Source organism: Papaver somniferum, unplaced genomic scaffold (assembly GCF_003573695.1).
Source record: "Papaver somniferum cultivar HN1 unplaced genomic scaffold, ASM357369v1 unplaced-scaffold_17, whole genome shotgun sequence".
NCBI lineage: Eukaryota > Viridiplantae > Streptophyta > Magnoliopsida > Ranunculales > Papaveraceae > Papaver > Papaver somniferum.
In genome coordinates, this window is record NW_020626596.1 from 9355 (window position 1) to 18708 (window position 9354).

A 9354-nucleotide genomic window follows, 5' to 3' on the forward strand; every position below is an offset into this window, starting at 1 on the left:
TTGAAACTCGATCAAACCCCTTGCAAATCTCCATTATTCTTTACGGGTTGTTTGAAGAATAATCCTCTTCTTGTTGTGTTCCAGGCTGTTTTTAGCTATTCTCTCGACTCAAATATCTTCTAGGACTTGGACTAAACTTTTTTGAAGTATATTCCACGCAAGAATCTCTCCCAAATCTTTCAAACCAATTCAAAAACCTAAACAGGGACCGTGTGCACTGTCTTGAATTTTTGTGGATTTTCTGACTTATCCAGCCCAATTAGATGGGTCTAATCGCTTCTAACAGGTCCCTTATGTCATTTAGAGTCCGTGGGTACCAAATTTGCCCATTGAATCGCCTCCTAGGTCGCTCAAATCCTTGATCCAAAACTGTTGATGTTGCTGCCTTTTTTCCCGCCAAAATCCAGTTTTGAAACTTTAAAGATGACCTCCCCCTATCTAGTTCCGGTGTCCCTTTAGCAATATTTCTGGGATGTTTTCCGCACTTTTTCGGGGTTCCTCCGGGGTACTTTCGGGGTGTCTCCAACATACTTCTGGGGCGCTTCTGGTACGTTATCTACGGAGGTCCAAATGCCACATTTTTAGCCATTTTCGCCGCAAAACCTTATTTTTCCAAAAACACCTACAAATAAATAAAATAACCAAATAAGTACAAAATCGAGAACTAACACTACATACAATTGAGATATATTAGACATATAAATGCGTCTATCAGGAAGCCCCAACGAAGACATGTCGGGACAAATACACACATCACCCGGTTTGTCGTAGTTTATCTCTTTTTTTCATTTCTTTAATCATATGTTTTATTGCCCAATGCGAGACGTTGAATTCTATTACTTAGAGCAAATTACCATATCAAAAATGTGATGACATCCTTTCCATTGAGCTTTTCTCAAAAGCCTTCTTGATCATATCGATATCAGCCTTAAAGTATTGCTCCATTTCCTCGGTGACCGTAACCACGTTTCCTTGGCCGGAATGGATGAGATATTTAAATCTCCCATGAGAGGACTCCCCTATACTAGTTGCTTCATTCTCGTAGTGTCTATACCAATTTTTCCATGCACGCACAAATTTTTCCTTAAACTTATCCAACAATTTATCCCGACAATATGAGACGGCACTTGGATACACTTCGTTATATTTGACAATAAACATGTTCAATCTCTTTTCATATATATCCTCGGTAAGATACCAATAAACTTTCTCCCAATCCTTTAGAAATTCCAACCACTTTTTTATGATTTTCATCGTGTTCTTTGTCCACTCGCTCTTTAATCTTTCCTCTTTCATCTTCTTCTTCTTCGGGTGATAGTTTCTTCTTGCGAACATCTTCCTCTAGTTGAGCAACCATTGTCTTCTTAATATCCTCCTTAGAGGGTTCAAACAAATCATGACAATATTTTATCACATTTTGACCTATATGATATGTACATAGGAAATTTTGTGTATCCGGAAATACGTCGGATATAACATTCATTAGTGTGTCTTGATCGGTTATGATGACCCTCAGTAATTGATTTTTCGGGAACAATAATTTCAATTGTCGTAATGCCCAATGATAATTGTGATCCCTCTCATTTTCCATTAAACACCAAACCAATGTGAATGATACCTTGTCCGATGTTTGCCCTACGATGTTGAACAACGACATGTTGTATTTGTTTGTATTGTGGGTGCAATCCATTATAAGGACACCACAACATGTATGAGCCAATTGTGAAAGCAAAGGATGCACAATGAATATTTGAAGGGGGTTTGTTGTCCGATCCTATTTTAATGATACGCGTGTAGTTTTGACCTAAACTATCTTCTCAAATTCTTGCATAACGGTCCTCCCTTCCCATTCCACCCTTCTAATGGTTGCCTGTGCGCTATAAATTATACTTAGGGAAGAAACGTTCTGATCATCCTTTTCCATAAAGCCTCTGAGAATCACTCTTGGTTTGATACATTCTTTGGTCATTATCTTTAGATCCTCAAATTCATGAGGTTTTAGCTTCGCCACTAGGGAGTGACCAACAAAATAGTTCGGATCCCGGTGGTTATGACAGCCAAACCACACCGTACAATCCCATTCCTTTTCTTTGTCTCTTAGATGGAATACAAGCTTAAATGGGCAATTATCCTTCCTCGCACGAGTCTTGTATACCCTATTAGTCTTCTTTGGATCTACATAACCCTTTTTCTTATGGATATCCTTCTTCTTGTATTACCAACTTCTCTCGCAAACCATCTCAAAACAGGTATTTGAACCTTGGGTATTCCTCACCAACACATACATGTTCTTAAGAGCCGTCTTTTTAGCCCAAGCGATTGCTTCGTTTGGATCTTTTATTCCCTACATAAGGACAACAATGGGAGATTATAAGGTTCATTACAACAAATCCCCACATAAAGTTCTAAAAACTAGGTGAAAAGTATTGTTTTGTAACATACCGGAGGCATTTTATAGTATTCAGACGTATCCGGACCAAGCGGTTTTGAATTTGTTGGATCAATGTATGTCACAATCTAAGGAATGAATGAAAAGAAAATTGAATTAGTTCAAAAAAAAATAAATTACTATGCCGAGTACTAGTTCCGGCATGCTCGACGACAGTTCCGCAAAAATAACCAAAGCCGGAAACAAGTGCCGGCATTCCATCATAATGTTCCGGCATTTCAGAACTGCACTTGAAAAAGAGGACCTAATTTTAAACAGTGCCGACATTGTTTTTTCTTGAACATTAATGCCGGAATTGGCAATACCGGCATGGTCGTTACACAAGGTTCGAAGCCGGAAATCGGCGCCGACATGGTAGATAATTCTAAAACCACGCCGGTAATTTGTGTCGGCGTTCTACGTAATTTATAAATCACCCCGGAATCCTGTGCCGGCGTGATGGATAATTTATATACCACGCTGGTATTTAAGTTCAAAATTATTTAACTCCTGGATGTTTTTCTTGTGGTGCCGACATGGTAAAGTTGGGAGTGAACCATGCCGGATTGGATATTCCATGGAATATTCGGTGGTAGGTAAAAATTTAACTGCGTGCCGGCATGGATTTTTTTGGTTGAAGACCACGCCGACACTTGTTTCAAAATGGGGGATATTTTTCGCCGGCATGGAAATAGTATGAATACCATGCCGATTATGGTGGTGCCGGCGTGGTATTCATACTACATGTGTGCCGGCACCAAGCTTTTTCAGAGAAAAAAATGGCGGTTTCAATTTTTTTTTCAAATTTTCGACCTCTTAGCAACATTACCTGTGTATTGGGGATGCTTGTATGTTCAACTTGTTTACTTTCTTGGTTTGGTTCTTCAAAAAGCACTTCATGCTCACGAAAATCATATTCCAGGGGTGTTGGTTCATCATATAAGTCCAATTTTGAGTTGTTATCATTAACCGAAGATTGAAGATATGCTTCTTGTTGTAGTTGAGCTAAAGATTCAGCAGCTGCAATTCTCTCCTCACAATCATCTTCCATTTTCACAAAAAAATTTCCACTCAAAAATATTTTTCCCTCCTACTCTCACCTCACTCACACAAATTCAAATAAAAATACACACTAATCTATCCCACAAATACTTAAGATTTTACTAATTATTATTAACCACTAAACCTGATTAGTGAGGGCTAGATTAGGAATTAAAAAAATAATTACATAAGGGGTGACCCGGATTTGATATTTGGATCCAGTTTTTGTCATGTAGCTATATCCCCAGTTAGTTTTGATATCCCCAATCGCGCGTTCAAATAAAACCCACATTCCTAATCTAATACTCCCTCTGTTTTTGGAAAAGTGATACTTTCACTCTTTCATTTTAGTCTAAAAATAGGCTAAATTAAAAAAAAGTGAAAGTATCTCTTTTGCAGAAACGGAGGGAGTAGCTTTAAAGAAATAATTATCTTCTTGAACTTCTTCACTATCCTATCAGTCACTGGAGAAAAATTTCAGTCAAATACTTGTGTTTGTGTAGTTCATTCTCCATCGTCCTAACTTAATCTGATACAAATCAATTTCGTTAACTTAACCCCAAATTTTATTGGATCTAAAAATAATTTTAATCTGATACAAAGCCACTGCCATAACATACAGTACCGCACCACTATAAACTAGAACACCGTTGTCACGGTGGGGCGGGACGAACAGAAATAAAAAAACAACAAAACGCCATTATATTGAGACGGTAAAAAAAAATAATTGTGATCCCCGAACATATATGGAACCACTTTGCTTTTCTCTTTATAATTAAGTTGTATCGGCACGAAATTGTTTATAATTATATTGGGATTCTTTTTTTGTGGTGATGGCAGTCGTACGTGGCGGTGATGCTATGTGCTTGACTCCAGAACCTCAATGTTTGGCGGTGATGCTATGTGCTTGCATCCAGAACCTCAATGTTTTGATAATGGTATACAAAAGAACTTTATCCTTACTTTCCGCCAAGTGCAGGTTTAATGGCCACTTACCACAACAAAAGAAGCCTAAAGCTTTGTAATTGAATGAACTTTATCTTTTGAAATTAACCACAACAAAAGAAGCCTAAACCTAGCTAATCTATTCACTACCTTTTCCAGTTTTCCTCTTTCCCTCACATTTACAACCGCACCTTTAAGAAAGAGAGATCTCCGTTCTACCATGAAATTAATCTCCCCACTCTGTTCCGATCAAAAGAAACTGTATCTTGTTCTTCGCAAAAATAATTTGTCACAAATACCGTAGCCTCACGCCCTCTCTTCTGCAATCTATTCGATTGGTATTAGAGGTCAGGGTTTCTGTATTTCAATTAGTAGCTAACGTTTGTATTCGATTGAATTGGATTATCCAATTAACTTTAGTTTTCCTTTGTATCTCAACAATCAGGATTGGTGTATGAACTGAAGTGTTGTGTATGAAACTGATGGAGGTGGAGGATGGTGGTGGCAGTGAGTGTGAATTGAAATTCGGAATCGGTGAAACTGAAAAATGTAATCGAAATTGGTTGCTGGTGCTGGTGGTGATAGTGATAATGATGGATCAATGGTGGAGGGTGTTGGCGGTGCTACACAGTGAAGCAAAATTGAAAATTGGTCGAATTAGTGATAATTGTTGCTGGCGGTGACGGTAGTGCTGGTGGAGGGTGTTGGTGGTGACAGAATCAGAATTAACTGATTAAGTATAACGAAGAGTACTGGTTAAATTGGTGATGGGGTTGGCTGTGGAAAAATGAACGGTGGTGGTGATGGCAGTGCTAAATACGGCGGTGGTTAAGGAAAGAATGGTGGTGGTGGTGGAAAGAATGGCCTCGGCGGCAATACTGTGGGTGTGGGTGGTGTCGGCAAAGGTGATGCTGTCGGTGACAATGGTAGGGGTGAAAATAAAAATAGAAATGAGGAGGATAGTGAAGGAATTGATTTTTAAATTTAAGGGTATTTTGGACTTTTCATGGCCCAAAGATAGGGCTGCACATGGGTCAGGTTGGGTCGGGTTTGGCCTCACCCGTCACCCAACCCACTGATGGTGGGTAACAGAAGTTGTCACCCGCAACCAACCCAACATTACAATGGGTCTATTTTCACCCGACCCACATTACGGTGGGTTGGATCGGGTGGGTGGTGGGTTACCCACCATAAAATACAATGAACATTACATTAAGAACCCAATTGAAATAAGCCAACCCAAAATCAATCTTAGGAAACAAAACCCTAATTAGTATTTACAAATTACAATGATTCCTACTCTCACCTGTGGTTGTTGGTTTACTGATGACGATGTTGATTGATTGCTGCTGGTGATGTTGTGATTTGATTTACAAAGCGAAGAGAAAATGAAAAAATAAACTGAGCCTCTGAGACTTCCATTGAAGGGAACTGATTGAAGACTCTTCAGTGAAAAGAATCTACCGATGATTAGGTTTAGGCATTATATATTATCACTTCAATGGATGTGGTTTATCTAGGATAGGTAATTTAAGGGTTAGCATTAATTCAGAAATATTTAGGTGGGTGGGTGGGTTTGGTCGGGCGAGGGAAGTTGTCACCCACAGTCTACCCACCATACGATGGGTTTTGATGTTGTGGCCCATAGTCGACCCGTTCCTAAGTGGGTTGGGTCGGGCGCGGGTAATTTCAGGCGGGTGTGGGTTGGGTTGGTGGGTTGAGTCGGTTTTGTGCAGCCCTACCCAAAGACTACCACCAAAATCAATTTCCGGGACTCCCTCTTACGGGCCTTCCGGTCGGTCGGCCCAATAATTTCTATGATCAAAAAACAAGACCAGTTAAATAGAGAAAAAACGCGTGTTTCATGTGAAATGCAAATCTTTGTTGTTCGCTTATGCTATCAGACAACGATGGACATCTGAAATGCGTCTCTACCTTTTTGAATTTGTCACTTCCTTCCTATCCATTTGGAGTTCGTTATGGGGAGATGTACTTAATGCAAATTTGTTAGGCAAGTCAAATTTCTTCGGTTAGCCTTTGTGAAGCAGGGTACTATGAGAATGAACAAGCTTCTCTCCGTTTTCAAATGAACGATTTTTTTGGGGACTACTCAAAAAAGTGGAACTACTTTGTGATACAAATGTCCACCCTACATTATAAGGGGTGTCCTAAAAGATTAGGGAAGACTAATCTTCTCTTATTCTAATTAAGGTTATAACTAACCCTAATAACCCACTAATCTAACCCACTACCCACTAATCTAACCCACTAATTAAATCCTAATTAAAACCTTAATAAAAAACTTAAAATCGGTTTCAAAACTGATTATTCTTTTCTTCATCTTCTTCTTCCTTTTTCTCTTCTTCGTCAACATCGACGTTAATCGTCGATTCGAAAAAATTTCATCGTCGATTAATCAATCTTCATAAGCAATGCGTGCCAAGCAAACACCCAGACTTCCAAGATTGAGTCCGGGACTCCCACATATAGTGAATCTCCCAAAACAATTGCTACTTCAAAAAGAACTTGAACCACCGTTCAGAGGCAAAATCAATCATCCAACAACAACCAAGAAGTCCGATTCAAGTGAAATGCAAATCCGCGGGTAATTTCCTTCTTACCCATTCTTTTCAATTCGTTATTTGTTGAAGAAATCGATTAGAAATCATCAATACCCATTGAAAATGGTAGTTACAATAGACATTTCGGCTAGGAGAATTTTTTGTGTAACCCTAGAATTGCTAACTGAACTCCAAAAATAAGAACAGTTCGGTGTGTTCGCAAAAAAATTGAAAAATATCTGGTAACCGAACTACACAATTCGGTCTACTCGAAAAAAAATATATCGTCACCGAACTCAATCTTTCCTTTGAAAGAATGAGTTCGGTTTTGTCGATAATTTCTCTTGTTAACTGAACTTTTGAAATTTTAGTTCGGTGTGCTCGTAAAAAAAACTCTCGTAACCGAACTAAAATTTTCAAAAGTTAAGAATGAGTTCGGTTTTGTCGATAATTTTTATGGCTAACCGAACTTTTGAAATATGTAGTTCGGTTACGATGCAAAAAAAATTTGGTAACCGAACTATAGTCTGCTAATCACAAGTGTTGTGTTTACTTTATTCTTTAGTTCTTTTTGATTTGATAACACAATATTCTCTTATGTTTATCTAATACTTTGGTTTTTGTTCATTAGGAACAAAGGAAAAAGATTGAGACTACAACTAGATGAGGATTTGAAAACTCCCACCCCTTGTGGAGCAAAACATTTAGATTTCCGAAAACGTGGTGCCACAAATGCTAAACATGGAGGTGGCTTGTTACTGGAAGTCAACCAAGATAATGTTCGTGATGTAATCCAAGATGTCAATGAAGAGGTGATGGAGAATACAATTGATAATGTTATTGAAGAAGAGAATGATGACGAAGAAGATCAAGAAAATGAAGGCCAAGGAAATGAAGAGGTTGAACAAGAGCAAGGAAATGAAGACCAATGAAATGTAGAAGAAGAAGAACTAGAACCCGGCAAAGATGGAGACGGACAAGAGGAGGAAGAGGAGGGATAGGAGGGAGACGATGAAGAGGAGGAAGAGGATGGAGAAGAGAGAGAGGGGATGATGATGAAGAAGAAGAGGAAGAGGATGGAGAAGAAGGAAAGGATGATGATGAAGAAGAGCAAGAAATTGTTCCTGTTAAAGAGAAAAAGAAGACGAAGCTAGGTTCAAATGAAACTAGGTTCTTGCCTTAACTTGGTTTAGTGCCCAAATGAAACTAGGTTCTTGCTCATTTCTTAATAAACAAAACACCACGGTAAACGGTGACTTCGTCGAAGTACGCCCAACAATAGTCAACAATGACATCTCGTACTTGTTTGTTTTATAAGTGCAATCCATTATTAGAACTTGATGAAAGCATTGAGCCAATTGAACACTTGTCGGATGCGCAATAAAGAGTTGTGTTATCTCTCCTTCTGAATCCACATCCTTCTGAACCGCGTAGTTTTTCTCTTGGGCCAAAAAAAAACAATTGTTGCATTACTTGTCTATCTCTCCATTCCTTCCTTCTAATTGTCTCAATTGCATTGTAAATTGTGGACAAAGATGAGAGGTTATCCTTGTTATCCTCATTTAGTATTTGGAGCATTTGAATCGGTGAAATACCCATTGTCCTCATTTTAGATACCTTGTCCATCTCTTTAGGAGTTAGCTTTGCCGCCTTGAAATGTCCTTCCAGATGCTCCGGACGAGGATGATTATGACAACCTTGCATAACCCTGTAAAGAACCCATCCACTCTTATCTTCGTTGTAATTAAATGCAAGCTTGAATGGTCAATTAATCTTCTTTGAGAAAGTTTTGTTCTTCGTATTTGTCTTTCCTTTATAAACATAACCCTTCCTCTTGTGGCTTTTATCAGGATCACCGCTTCTCTCACAAACCATTTCAAACCGAGTTTTGCTTTCTCTCCCATTCAATAATAAAACGCACATGTCTTTTTGTGCATGTTGTCTAGCCCAACTCTTTGCATCTTCCGTATTTGGGAATACCAAGTCATTCATATAGTGATGGGATGTGTCATCGTACAAAATACCAACTGGGGAAGGTTGGTTTTCCATTGGTTCTATTGGATCACATGGAACCTACAAGTAATAGCACAACGTCAATACCATAAAAAAATTCCTTACAAGTTCGGTAATGTAAACTTTTTATCGACCCTACCGAACACAAAGTTCGGTAGTGTAGTTTACAGAAATAAATTGGGTTCTTACCGAACTCGATCTTTAGATTTTCTATGTACAAGTTCGGCAATAAAACTGAAAAACTCGACTAAACCGAACTCAGAGGTTCGGTTAGAAACGCTGTATTTATATTTTTATGCGACCTTACCGAACAGAAAGTTCGGTATCAAAAGTGCTGATATCTACTCAACCGAACAACACACTCTA